The sequence below is a fragment of the Triticum aestivum genome, chromosome 3D (assembly GCF_018294505.1).
Source record: "Triticum aestivum cultivar Chinese Spring chromosome 3D, IWGSC CS RefSeq v2.1, whole genome shotgun sequence".
NCBI classification, from domain to species: Eukaryota; Viridiplantae; Streptophyta; class Magnoliopsida; order Poales; family Poaceae; genus Triticum; species Triticum aestivum.
The window spans coordinates 136,173,633-136,189,500 of NC_057802.1; positions in this window are offsets into that span (position 1 = coordinate 136,173,633).

The following is a 15,868-nucleotide window of genomic DNA, read 5'->3' on the forward strand; positions in this document are numbered from 1 at the left end:
TTGGTGAATTTCTTGATGAACAAATTGCTAGGGCTAGAGAGAAAGAAATTATTGAAACTGATTATATTGATGAAAGTGATGATGAGAACTTGCCTGTTATTCCTGAGGGTTATGTTTTTGATAAAGAAGCTTCTTTGGCTATTTTAGCTTGCAAAGATAGATATGAGCTCAAGAGATTATTAGCTAAATGGAATCAGCAATCTCTTAATGATAGAATGAGACCTGACCCTGCTTTTGCAACTTCACCTATCTGTCTTACTGATAAGGATTATGAATTCTCTGTTGATCCTGATATAATTACTTTGGTTGAATCTGATCCTTTTCATGGCTATGAATCTGAAACTGTTGTGGCGCATCTTACTAAATTAAATGATATAGCCACCCTATTCACTAATGATGAGAGATCTCGCTACTTTTATATCCTTAAAATATTTCCGTTCTCATTAAAGGGTGATGCTAAGATATGGTTTAATTCTCTTGATCCTGGTTGTGTGCGTAGTCCCCAGGATATGATTTATTACTTCTCTGCTAAATATTTCCCTGCTCATAAGAAACAAGCTGCTTTGAGGGAAATATACAACTTTGTGCAAATTGAAGAAGAGAGTCTCCCACAAGCTTGGGGGAGGCTTCTCAAGTTACTTAATGCTTTGCCTGATCATCCTCTCAAGAAAAATGAAATACTTGATATCTTTTATAATGGACTAACCGATGCTTCCAGACATTACTTGGATAGTTGTGCTGGTTCGGTTTTCAGGGAAAGAACACCGGATGAAGCTGAAATTCTATTGAATAATATGTTGACAAATGAAAATAATTGGACACTTCCTGAGCCAGCTCCTGAGCCAGTTCCTGAGCCTATTCCTAAACCAACTCCGAAGAAGAGAGGTGTTCTATTTCTCAGTCATGAAGATATGCAAGAGGCAAAGAAATCTATGAAAGAAAAAGGTATTAAAGCTGAAGAAGTTAAGAATTTACCTCCTATTGAAGTAATACATGGTCTTAATCTACCGCCTGTTGAAGAAACATATGATCTTAATCCATTACCTATTGAAGAACCTCATGGTCTTAATAACCTGACACAGATAGTAAAGGTAAATTCTCTCTATAGATATGATAGAGCTGAAATCCCTCCTACTAAAATTGCTAGCCAATGCTTGGATGAGTTTGATAACTTTATGGTTAAGCAAGAAGATTTCAATGCTTATTTTTGTAGACAATTAAAACAAAATGCTTATACGATTGAACACTTGGGTAATTACATGGCTGATGTTAGAGGTGAACTTAAACTCATTACAAACATGCTTCTATGGTTACCACTCAAGTAGAACAAGTGCTTAAAGCTCAAAATGATTTGCTCAATGAAATGAATAGTAAGAAAAAATGATTATGCTGTTAGAGTGGCTACTAGAACTGGTAAGATGACTCAGGAACCTTTGTATCCTGAAGGCCACCCTAAGAGAATTGAGCAAGATTCTCAGAAAAATAATATTGATGCACCTAGTTCTTCTAAAAAGAAGAAAAAGAAAAATGATAGGACTTTGCATGCTCCTAGTGAACCTATTGCTGAACCACCTGAGAATCCAAATGATATCTCTATTTCTGATGCTGAAACATAATCTGGTAATGAACATGAACCTAGTGAAAATGTTAATGATGATGTTCATGATGATTCTCAACCTAGTAATGATAATGATGTAGAAATTGAACCTGCTATTGATCTTGATAACCCACAATCAAAGAATCAACGTTATGATAAGAGGGACTTTGTTGCTAGGAAACATGGTAAAGAAAGAGAACCATGGGTTCAGAAACCCATGCCTTTTCCTCCCAAACCATCCAAGAAAAAGGATGATGAGGATTTTGAGCGCTTTGCTGAAATGATTAGACCTATCTTTTTTCGTATGCAATTAACTGATATGCTCAAAATGAATCATTATGCTAAGTATATGAAAGAAATTGTCACAAATAAAAGAAAGATACCGGAAGCTGAGATTTCCACCATGCTTGCTAATTATACTTTTAAGGGTGGAATACCAAAGAAACTTGGAGATCCGGGAGTACCTACTATACCATGCTCCATTAAAAGAAATTATGTTAAAACTGCTTTATGTGATCTTGGAGCCGGTGTTAGTGTTATGCCTCTCTCTTTATATCGTAGACTTGACTTGAATAAGTTGACACCTACTGAAATATCTTTGCAAATGGCTGATAAATCAACTGCTATACCTGTCGGTATTTGTGAGGATGTTCCTGTTGTGGTTGCAAACGTTACTATTTTAACGGACTTTGTTATTCTTGATATTCCCGAGGACGATAGCATGTCTATTATTCTTGGAAGACCTTTTTTGAATACTGCAGGGGCTGTTATTGATTGCAACAAAGGCAATGTCACTTTTCATGTTAATGGTAATGAGCATACGGTACACTTTCCGAGGAAACAACCTCAAGTTCATAGTATCAACTCTATTGGAAAAATCCCATTGATTATATTTGGAGGTTTTGAATTTCCTCTTCCTACTGTCAAGAAGAAATATGATATTCTTATTATTGGGGATGTGCATATCCCCGTTGAGGTAACATAGTGTTATTCAAAATTTCTCCGGTTCCATGATTATTCGGAATGAGTTTGTTAACAAGACTTGATCAACCTTGTTAGTGGATTCCTTTTGATGAGCATGAGATGGATGAAACTAGAAGGCACAACCTTCTGTACCCTCTTTCTACTTTCTGTTATTTAGTTGAAATAAAGTAAAAAATAGTATTTTTCTGTTCGTTTTCTGATTTGTTCGTGCAATATAAAAATACCCCGAAAATAAAAGTTCTCCAAATGCCCTGAAAATGGAATATGATTTTTTCTAGAATATTTGAGAATTTCTGGCACTGAGAACACAGCAGGAGGGGCAAGCACCTGGCCACGAGGGTGGAGGGCGCGCCCTACCCCACAGGGTGCGCCCCCCTGCCTCGTGGGCCCACGGTGGCCCTCCTCCACTTATTCCTGCACCCATACACTCCTTCTTCCTCCCACAAACACCAATATCTAGCTCAAGCACGAGTTCTAGCTCATTTTGCTGCGATTTTCGATCTCCTTGCTCAAAACACCTCTCACAAAACTGCTTGGGGAGATTGTTCCTTGGTATGTGACTCCTCCATTGGTCCAATTAGTTTTTGCTCTAGTGCTTTATTCTTTGCAAATTTGTGCTGCCTAGGTGACCATGTTCTTGAGCTTGCATGTCAAATTTATATGGTTCCACGTATTTCTAATGCATGCTATACGCTCTAGGCATTTGTAGGAGTAGTTGCTATCAATTTTATTGAGGTTGGTTCACTTTTGTTTGAAGTTACTAAAAATTTCAGAATATTTCAGAAAATAATGAAGAGATTTTTGAGGGGCTCGTCGAGCCGAAGCTCAAAGTAAAAGCAAAATGAAGAAGCACAGAGGCCCAGATATAATTTGCCTCGCACCGCGGAGGTCCGGTCGTGTGAATGGCCTTCCGATGATTTCTTGAGAAAAGCCGGGATTTATGATGATTTCTATTCATTGGCTGAGAATGCTGGCCTCACCGACTTCCTCCGCGACCAACGTCATCAGTATCTCTTACTCACCAATACTTTTGTGCAAAACTTCTACTATTTTCCTAAGGAATCACCTCCCTCAGTAGAGTTTCATTTATATGATGTTGTTAAGAAGATGCCACTAGATGAATTTTGCGAGGTTTGCAAAATACCCTTCGAGGGTACCTTAGATGAACCACATCGCAAAGATGTGGACGGGTTTATTGACACCATTACTGTGGGGGAAACCGGGAAGGTTTCCGATGCAAGAATCACTAGCATACATTTTCCTGTTTTACGCTACTTTGCTATATTTGCTAGTCGTTGCTTAATTGGTCGCGGAAACTGTGGAAACCTTAGTGTCCCTGATATTATCATTTTGCTCCATGGTTTATATTCCGATAACACTGTTAGTATGGGCGGTATTATTGCTAAATGGTTAAGTATGAACCATACTAAGGGCCCCATCTTTGGAGGTATTTATGCTTCACGCCTAGCTGCGCATTATAACATACCTATTAGGCTCTATGAGAAAGAAGAAAAATTGTTGCCCAATGCTTATTTAGATTATAAGAGTATGTTAGCGCATGACTTTATTGTTAAGAATAGGGAAGGGGAGCTTAAATACAAATTGTTCTTTGATAAACATCACACTGAGACTATTACCTTGCCTGCTCCTTCCTTGTTTAATTTATCTGAAGGTCCGTATCTCGTTCCATGGGCGGCCATTCAAGCCTACCGGAACCCTACACCAGCCCTGGAGCTGGAACCACAATTTGAGCCTCCACGACAGTCTGATTACTGTTGGGATCCGGAGATGACTGCCAGCCAGTGGCAGTCAGTGTCCTCTTCATCTTAGTACGACCCCAGCTACACCTACGGGTATCCGCCAGGCCATCCGTGGCAATGAACCAACTTAGGCCAAAAGCCTAAGCTTGGGGGAGTACGTATTTCCCACCGACATTACATTTATGTTTACGCACACTCATTGCTAGATGTCGGTGCTCATACTTTTTCACTGTAATATCCATGCTAGTTTATTTTCTTTTTCTTGCTTTCTTCTTGTGTGTTTGTTAAACCTTAAGAAAAACCAAAAAAATAGTGATAGCTTCTAGTTAGTTTACTTTTCTTGCCGTAGTAGTAATAATTAAAAGAAAACCCAAAAAGATTTCCCGTTCTTCTTTTGCTTGTTGGGAGCTTTCCCATGTAAATAGTTTTTATTTTTTTCTTTTCTTTGGGGGTCGATAGGAGAAGACCATGATTAAATTGTTGAAGTGGCCCTTATATGCATTACTGTTGATTTAACCAAAAGCCCATATTGCCTTGTCTTCTCCTGTTTATTGAATGCTCGCAGATTCCAGCTTAGTCCAATGCACGTGCACTCTTATTATTATTCACATCGTTCAGTCGTGCAAGTGAAAGGCAATTATGATGATATATGATGGACTGACTGAGATGAGAAAAGCTGGTATGAACTCGACCTCTCTTGTTTTTGTAAATATGATTAGTTCATCGTTCCTGATTCAGCCTATTATGAATAAACATGTTTGCAATGACAATTAGAGATCATAGTTGCTCGTGCCATGCTTGATTAGGTATGAGTTATAATGGTTTACCTTGCGTGCCAACATGCTATTAAAATGGTTGTGATGTGGTATGATGGGGTGGTATCCTCGTTTGAATGATTTAAGTGACTTGACTTGGCACATGTTCACACATGTAGTTGAAACAAAATCAACATAGCCTTCACGATATTTATGTTCATGGTGGATTATATCCTACTCATGCTTGCATCCAATGTTTATTAATTTTAATGCATGTTCATGACTGTTGTCGCTCTCTAGTTGGTCGCTTCCCAGTCTTTTGCTAGCCTTCACTGGTACTAAGCGGGAATACTGCTTGTGCATCCAATCCCTTAAACCCCAAAGTTATTCCATATGAGTCCACTATACCTTCCTATATGCGGTATCTACCTGCCGTTCCAAGTAAATTTGTATGTGCCAAACTCTAAACCTTCAAATAAACATTTTGTTTTGTATGCTCGAATAGCTCATGTATCAATCTTCCATGTTAGGCGGGTTATTCTCAAGAGGAGTGGACTCCGCTCTCACTCACGAGAAAATGGCTGGTCACCGGGATGCCCAGTCCCATGCTTTATGCAAACTAAATCGAAATAATTGCAAACAAAACTCCCCCTGGGACTGTTGCTAGTTGGAGACACTCGTTGTTTCGAGCAAGTCATGGATTGATGCTTGTTGGTGGAGGGGGGAGTATAAACTTTACCATTCTGTTTGGGAACCACCTATAATGTGTGTAGCATGGAAGATATTGCCATCCCTTGGTTGTCATGTTGACAATAAAAGTATGCCGCTCAAAATATTATTTATCTCTATTTCAAAACCGAGCTCTCGCACCTCTACAAATCCCTGCTTCCCTCTGCGAAGGGCCTATCTATTTACTTTTATGCTGAGTCATCACCCTCTTATTAAAAAGCACTAGCTGGAGAGCACAACTGTCATTTGCATCCACTACTATTAATTTATATTGGGTATGACTATGACTGGATCTCTTTTACCATGAATTACAATGTCTAGTCAGTCCTTGATCTTAAAAGGTGCTCTGCATTTATGTTTTGCAGTCTCAGAAAGGGCTAGCGAGATACCATCTTGTTATATCATATCATGATTGTTTTGAGAAAGTGTTGTCATTCGATATTTATTATTATGACTCGCTAGTTGATTATGCTATTGATATGAGTAAACATGCGACCTAAGAGTTATTGCAAATGTGGTTAGTCATAATCTTTGCTGAAAACTTGAATGCTGGCTTTACATATTTACAACAACAAGAGCAAAAAGAGTTTGTAAAAGTTTTTCTTTATCACTTTCAGTTTATCAACTGAATTGCTTGAGGACAAGCAAAGGTTTAAGCTTGGGGGAGTTGATACGTCTCCGTCGTATCTAATTTTCCAAACACTTTTGCCCTTGTTTTGGACTCTAACTTGCATGATTTGAATGGAACTAACCTGGACTGACGCTGTTTTCAGCAGACTTTCCATGGTGTTATTTATGTGCAGAAACAAAAGTTCTCGGAATGACCTGAAACTCCACGGAACGTCTACTTGGAAATAATAAAAAATCCTTGCAAAAGATGAAGACCAGGGGGCCCACACCCTGTCCACGAGGGTGGGGGCGTGCCCTCCCCCCTAGGGCGCGCCCCCTACCTCGTGGGCCCCCTGGAGCTCCTCCGACCTCAACTCCAACTCTATATATTTGCTTTCGGGGATAAAAAAATCAGAGAGAAGAATTCATCGCGTTTTACGATATGGAGCCACCGCCAAGCCCTAAAACCTCTCGGGAGGGTTGATCTGGAGTCCGTTCGGGGCTCCGGGGAGGGGGATTCGTCGCCGTCGTCATCATCAACCATCCTCCATCACCAATTTCATGATGCTCACCGCCGTGCGTGAGTAATTCCATCGTAGGCTTGCTGGACGGTGATGGGTTGGATGAGATCTATCATGTAATCGAGTTAGTTTTGTTAGGGTTTGATCCCTAGTATCCACTATGTTCTGAGATTGATGTTGCTATGACTTTGCTATGCTTAATGCTTGTCACTAGGGCCCGAGTGCCATGATTTCAGATCTGAACCTATTATGTTTTCATGAATATATGTGAGTTCTTGATCCTATCTTGCAAGTCTATAGTCACCTACTATGTGTTATGATCCGGCAACCCCGAAGTGACAATAGTCGGGACCACTCCCGGTGATGACCATAGTTTGAGGAGTTCATGTATTCACTATGTGCTAATGCTTTGTTCCGGTTCTCTATTAAAAGGAGGCCTTAATATCCCTTAGTTTCCATTAGGACCCCGCTGCCACGGGAGGGTAGGACAAAAGATGTCATGCAAGTTCTTTTCCACAAGCACGTATGACTATATTCGGAATACATGCCTACATTACATTGATGAATTGGAGCTAGTTCTGTGTCACCCTATGTTATGATTGTTACATGATGAACCGTCCGGCATAATTCTCCATCACCGATCCAATGCCTACGAGCTTTTCACATATTGTTCTTCGCTTATTTACTTTTCCGTTGCTGCTGATACAATCACTACAAAACACCAAAAGATATTACTTTTGCTTCCGTTACTTTTGTTACCGTTACCACTACTATCATATTACTTTGCTACTAAACACTTTGCTGCAGATACTAAGTTATCCAGGTGTGGTTGAATTGACAACTCAGCTGCTAATACTTGAGAATATTCTTTGGCTCCCCTTGTGTCGAATCAATAAATTTGGGTTGAATACTCTACCCTCAAAAACTGTTGCGATCCCCTATACTTGTGGGTTATCATGTCCCCGGCAGAACTGCTCTGCCGGAGCCCTAGATTGGTTTCGCCAAGGTTCCGCCTCGTGGCGGCGGAGTCTCATCCCGAAAGGTTGCTTATGATTTTTCCCTTGACGAAAGACTTCATATAGCAGAAGATGGCCACCGGAGAGCCAACAGGGGGCCCACGAGGCAGGGGGCACGCCCTGGGGGGTAGGGCGCGCCCCCCACCCTCGTGGCCAGGTGGGTCCCCCTCTGGCGTACTTCTTCCGCTCAATATTTTTTATTATTTCTAAAAATAACTTTCGTGGAGTTTCAGGACTTTTGGAGTTGTGCAGAATAGGTCTCTAATATTTGCTCCTTTTCCAGCCCAGAATTCCAGCTGCCGGCATTCTCCCTCCTTATGTAAACCTTGTAAAATAAGAGAGAATAGGCATAAGTATTGTGACATAACGTGTAGTAACAGCCCATAATGCAATAAATATCGATATAAAAGCATGATGCAAAATGGACGTATCAATGAACCACCGACGACGGAAAACCTCTTTAAGGGACTTCGTCTTTACTAACCAATAGTTCAATGCTCTTAGTTTGGTGGACGCATACCTCGGAGCTACCCGCTTTGCCTTTGAGGAGGTAGTGAGCGTTTTATCCCAGGGCTTGCAGGGAAAATCTTATCTGAAGATATATTATTTCGGTCATATTTTGTGTTGATCACAACTTGTTTGCGTAAAAGCAAACTTAATCTGCCGAGCCCAGCAGTAGCCCCTAAGGGTTGACATGGGCACTTGTGTCTGTATCAAGGCTTGATAGTAACCAAAGACAATTCCCTTGATAGGGAGCTTGGGCGAAAAACAATCAACTAGCCGAGGTACTCAACCAGACGAAGGGGAAATTGGACACGACTCTAGCCGAAGTGGAGCATGTGAAGGAGTTTACTTGAGAGGCACATGGTAATGTCTTTATGTTTTTGCCAGCCATGCTCTGCTTTTTTAAATATTCTGAAGTCGTATGACATCTGATGCTTGTAATACGCGTTGGTATTTCCCCGAAGAGAAGAGGATGATGTAGCACAACAGAGGTAAATATTTCCCTCAGTTATGAAACCTAGGTTATCAATCTAGTAGGAGAACCAAGCAAGACTATGTAAAGAACGCCTGCACACAAACAACAAATACTTGCAACCCAACGCGTAAAGGGGTTATCACAGTATTGAGATAGATTAAATTGTATGAGATTTGATAAATAGATCTAACTAAAACATAAAATAAAATAAATAAAAGAAAATTGCAGCAAGGTATTTTTGGGTTTAATATATGATAGGAAATAGACCCCGGGGCCATAGTTTTCACTAGAGGCTTCTCTCGAAGAAATAGCATACGGTGGGTAAACAAATTACTGTTGGGCAACTGACAGAAAAGCAAATAATTATGACGATATCCAAGGCAATGATCATGTATATAGGCATCACGTCCAAGATTAGTAGACCGAAATGATTCTGCATCTACTACTATTACTCCACACATCGACCGCTATCCAACTGACGTGATAAGCTACAGAGAGGGAGGGGAAAATGCGACGCAAGACTTGCGGGCCGTGAGGGTTTATACAGCGGGCTGGTAAGCATTGGGGTTTTGGGGGATTTCGCCGAGTCGGGCGGGAAGCTTGCGCGGCTGTGTGTGGGAACCTGCGCGGGAATGGGCTCACCGACGATTCATCAGTGCCACTTTTCGAGGTTCGAGCCACCGTTTGGCAAAAAGAATGCATGTGCGGTGCTCAAGCTTGCACTTGAAGCCTTCTGTGGCAGCGGAGTGACAAGACATGCGAGAGGAGGACAAAATGACACGTACACATACGGTTAATAAAAAAACATTTGCAATTTAATTACCTAGCACACACCGCTCTCTAGTTGCGTCGCGAATGATTGTTCGACCACCGTGTGATGTGGAATAGTTTCACATCATGCCGCCAGCTCGCAACTGCCGGCCGGCTTGTAGACGACCATTCCCTACGTGTTCAACTGCTCTTTGCGTGTGGTTGCTCGCGGTTGAGGCGGTCACAACGCGCTCTACTCGCGTCCCGCTGCACGTGCTCTGCTCTCGCACCCTCCGCGTGCACTGCCAGCATTTGGGGCCGGCGCACGATCACGTCCATTCGTGCTGCCATTATGCATGCGGTTGCGTCGGACGTGGCGCCACGATGCAGTTACCCGATGCAAAAGCTGCCATGCGGACGTACCGAGATCCAGGCCGCCTGGCCCCCATTTATTCCCGAGGCCATTTACCTTAATCTCTCGCGCCCCACGACACAATAAGCACATCCACGACGACACATACATAGAGGATATCCAGCGGCTCCAATGGCGCTCCCCGTGGCTCCAATGGCACTCCCAGCGGCTGACGACGACAAAGAGTGGCAGTTCACCACACCTCATGTAGTGGACACGCACGTGAGGGGAAGGACCTCTCGGTGGTGTACACGAATGAGCCGGTCTCGGTGGAGAGATCCATCCACACTATGGAGCAGTTGCTTGCTGAGGACAAGTACCAAGTGGCCGGCTTCAACCTCGAGTTCATCGCTGGTCGTGTCGGGTATGATCAGAAGGTTGTCGTCGCCCAGTAGTGTGTGCGCCATGACATCCTCGTCTACCACTACCACCTAGCCACAAGGCCTTATGAGAATTTCGCTAGGTTTATCAACATCCTCGACTACAGTTTCGCTATGGTGGACACGGACAATGATCTAAAAGCGCTCAAGGTTTCGGGCTTGGCCTGCCGGAATCTTGTCGACATCCATGACCACTACATGGTCTGGGGCAGCACGAAAAACAATCAGGACTCCCTGGTTGACCTCGCCTCGGCCTATATGAAGATGAAGGATGAGAGCAAAAAGGACAAGATCACCTCGCACAATGCCTGGGAGCAGAGACTGGATGAACAACACGTCAAGTACGAGACCAAGGATGCGTACACAAGCCACGAGATGTATAGGTGAATCATTGACATGAGGAAGTGCCTTTGCCCCGCCCCACACGAGGGATCAAGCCACAGAGCAGTGGTGACAGCGTCACAAGAAGCAGATAACAACACTGGAGCTATTGCCATTGCCAAGGAACCCAGGTTTCACAAGAGAACCAAGCACATCAAGTGTCATTTCAACTCCATTCGTAGTTATGTTATGGATGGAGACATAGAACTTTGCAAAGTACATATGGATCTAAATGTGGCAGACCCATTGACTAAACCTCTTCCACGGGCAAAACATGATCAGCACCAAGACTCCATGGGTGTTAGATTCATAACTATGTAAACTAGATTACTGACTCTAGTGCAAGTGGGAGACTGTTGGAAATATGCCCTAGAGGCAATAATAAATTGGTTATTATCATATTTCCTTATTCATGTTAAAGGTTTATTATTCATGCTAGAATTGTATTGACCGGAAACTTAAATACATGTGTGAATACATAATCAAATACTATGTCCATAGTGAGCCTCTAATAGACTAGCTCGTTGATCAAAGATGGTTAAGGTTGCCTAACCATAGGCATGAGTTGTCATTTGATAACGGGATCACATCATTAGGAGAATGATGTGATGGACAAGACCCAGCCGTAAGCTTATTAGTTGATCGTATCAGTTTATTGTTATAGCTTTCTTCATGTCAAGTATCTATTCCTGAGACCATGAGATTGATGACCCACAAGTATAGGGGATCAATTGTAGCTCTTTTCGATAAGTAAGTGTGTCGAACCCAACGAGGAGCGGAAGGAAATGACAAGTAGTTTCAGTAAGGTAATGTCCGCAAGTGCTGAAATTGTAAGTAACTGAGTAGTTTGATAGCAAGATAATTTGTAACGGGCATGTAACGATAGTAGTAACAAAAGTGCAGCAAGATAGCCCAATCCTTTTGAGGCAAAGGGCAGGCCAAAACGATCTCTTATGTGGGTGGACCGGTGCTTAGGTGTTGTTCTTACTTGAACAAACCTCCTACTTATGATTTACCCTCCCGCTATCATCCGCAACTATGAGAAAAGTATTAAGAATAAATTCTAACCATAGCATTAAACTTTTGGATCCAATCGGTCCCTTGCGGAATAGCGCATAAACTGGGGTTTAATCTTCTGTCACTCTCGCAACCCATCGTCTAATTGCTACTCCATAATGCATTCCCTTAGGCCCAAATATGTTGAAGTGTCATGTAGTCGACGTTCACATGACACCACTAAGGGAATCACAACATACATACTATCAAAATATCAAACACATATCAAGTTCACATGATTACTTGCAACATGATTTCTCCCGTGACCTCAAGAACAAAAGTAACTACTGACAAATGATAATCATGCTCAAGATCAGAGGGGTATTAAATAGCATATTGGATCTGAACATATAATCTTCCACCAAATAAACCATATAGTAACCAACTACAAGATGTAATCAACACTACTAGTCACCCACAAGCACTAATCTAAATCTATAGTTCCGGTAACAAGATTGAACACAAGAGATGAACTAGGGTTTGAGATGAGATGGTGTTGTTGAAGATGTTGATGGAGATTGCCCTCCCCGAGATGGGAGAGTTGTTGGTGATGATGATGACAATGATTTCCCCCTCCGGGAGGGAAGTTCCCCCAGCGGAGTCGCTCCGCCGGAGGGCAAAAGTGCTCATGCGCAAGTTCCGCCTCAACACGGCGGCGCTCTGTCCCGAAAGTCCTCTCCTTATTTTTCTAGGTGAAAATGACCTCTATACCAAAAGATGGGCACCGGAGGTGGGCCTGGGTGAGCACAACCCACCAGGGCGCGCCTGGGCTCTCTGGCGCGCCCAGGTGGGTTGTGCCCACCTGGTGGGCCCCCTCTGGTAGTTATTTGCTCCAATATTCATCATATATTTGATAAAATATCTCCGTGAAGTTTCAGCTTGTTTGGAGTTGTGTAGAATAGGTGGCCTGACGTAGCTTTTCCAGGTCCAGATTTCCAGCTGCCGGAATTCTCCCTCTTTGTGTATACCTTGCATATTATGAGAGAAAAGGCATTAGAATTACTCCAAAAAGCATTATTATGGATAAAAACATCATAAACAATAGTAAGGAAACATGATGCAAAATGGACATATCAACTAGCCCAAGCTTAGACCTCGCTTGTCCTCAAGCGAAAAACCGAAATCGAAAAACATGTCCACATGCTTAGAGAGAGAGAGGTGTCGATAAAAACAAAATACGCACATAGAAGCATCATGTTCATTATTATAACAACAACAAACTTAAACATAAGACTCTTATCATAGACTTCTCATGAATAAGTGACACTTCATCACACTATTGAAGTATAAAGCAAAAACTCTATTAAAGACCAACAAACTATGTTCTCAGCCAACTTTGCAACTACAATTCATCATCTTTTCAGGAAGAGTCACGTATCGGAGCCTTTAGGCAAGTCCACATACTCAACCATCATATAGTATTCTATGATTGCTAACACTCACCGCATACACATGAACAAAACGTTTCAACCAGACACATAGAAAGATAGGGGCTTATAGTTTCGCCTCCCAACGTATTCACCTCAAGGGTGATGTCAACAATAATAACTCATGCTATCTATATTCAAATAGACATATGTGCCTAGATCTTTCCTCGCCACATGATGCTTGCCAAAGGAGAAAAATAAAAAGGAATAGAAGGAAAACTTTGACTCTTTGCATAAAACTAAATACATAAAAGTAAAAGATAGGCCCTTCCCAGAGGGAAGCAGAGGTTGCCATGCGCTTATTTGTTTGTATGCTCAACCCCTTAGTGGAAAAGAACATCACGTTGTATTTTCCCTTGTGATAGCAACCTTTATTATGCAGTTTGTCGCTTTTATTCTTCACCCTCACAAGTTCGTACAACGCTCAATTTTCTCTTACACTAAATGATCTCACACTTTTAGAAGCAATTTTTATTGCCTTTTTGCACCGTTGACAACTTACTTGAGGGATCTTGCTCAATCCCTAGGTAGGTATGGTGGACACTTGAAAATAAGATTTGGGTTTAAGGGTTTTGGATGCACAAGTAGTATCTCTACTTAGTGCGGAAGCACCACATGTTAAAGGATCCATGACAATATGACTTCTATGTGAATATAAACAAACATAAACCATTAAGTTGACTTCCTTGTCCAACATCAACAATCTTGGCATATAATATTTTGATGAGGGCTCACAATCACAAAAGATTTCTAGGATAGTATATTTATATGTGAATCTTCTCTTCCCTTATTAATTCTTTCATGAGTTGCATCATTGACTAATGCTATGTTTGTCAATCTCTAATAAAATTTTCTACTTATACTCTTCCTTATGTGGTGTCATCACCTACCATAAGATTAGTATATGATCTTTTTCATAATTTCTTTGCTTCAATTTATTTCCTTTCTCTTTTTCTTCCTTATTTCTTTTCTTTTATTTGCAACATGAAAGTAAAGAAAGCAAAAACTCAAACTAAACTTTATTATATATCTTGCACACGATTACAAGGATAGATCACTAAGAAAACACTCAAAGAGGAAAGGATCGAACTAAAGTTTTATTTATCTAAAGCAAAAGATCAAACTAAATAAGTAAAGGCAAAAAGATAGTGGGATGATACGATACTGATGGCTCTCTGACTATAGCGCCAGAAAAGCTCATGTCTGCTAGGACTATGTCGGTATTTCCCCAAAGAGGAAGGGATGATGCAGCACAGCGAACGTAGGTATTTCCCTTAGTGAAGAAACCAAGGTTATCGAACCAGTAGGAGAACCAAGCAACACAACGTAAACAACACTTGCGCACAAATAACAACACCTCGCAACCTGACGTGTTAAAGGGGTTGTCAATCCCTTTCGGGTAACGATGCCAGAAAATTGTAGTAGAATGAAATAATATATCGCAAATAAATAAAGTGCAACAAAGTATTTTTGTATTTTTTGTTTAATAGATCTGAATAAAAATGCAAAGGAAAAGTAGATCGCAAGCAAATACTCCCTCCGTTCCAAAATAGATGACCCAACTTTGTACTAAGTTAGTACAAAGTTGGGTCATCTATTTTGGAACGGAGGGAGTATAAGAGAAAGAAGACCTGGGGGCCGTAGGTTTCACTAGTGGCTTCTCTCGAGAAAGATAGCAAACAGTGGGTAAACAAATTAATGTTGGGCAATTGATAGAACCTCAAATAATTATGACGATATCCAGGCAATGATCATTACATAGGCATCACATCCAAGATTAGTAGACCAACTCCTGCCTGCATCTACTACTATTACTCCACACATCGACCGCTATCCAGCATGCATCTAGTGTATTAAGTTCATGGAAAAACGGAGTAATGCATTAAGAACGATGGCATGATGTAGACAAGATCAATTTATCTGTTGCGGCAGATATAGATCCCATCTTTTTATCTAGTAGCAATGATACATACGTGCCGGTTCCCTTTCTGTCACTGGGATCAAGCACCGCAAGATCGAACCCACTACTGGGCACCTCTTCCCATTGCGAGATAAATAGATCAAGTTGGCCAAACAAAACCTAAATATCGGAGAAGAAATACGAGATAAGAGATCATGCATATAAGAGATCAAAGAAACTCAAATAACTTTCATTGATATAAAAAGATATGACTGATCATAAACTCAAAGTTCATCAGATCCCAACAAACACACCGCAAAAAGAGTTACATCATATGGATCTCCAAGAGACCATTGTATTGAGAATTCAACGAGAGAGAGAAAGCCATCTAGCTACTAACTACGGACCCGAAGGTCTACAAAGAACTACTCACGCATCATCGGAGAGGCACCAATGGAGGTGGTCAACCCCATCAGAGATGGTGTCTAGATTGGATCTGGTAGTTCTGGACTCTGCGACGGCTGGATGAATATTTCGTCGACGCTTCTAGGGTTCTGGGATTTTGGGGGTATTTATAGAGCAAACAGGCGGTCCGGGAGCACCCGAGGTGGG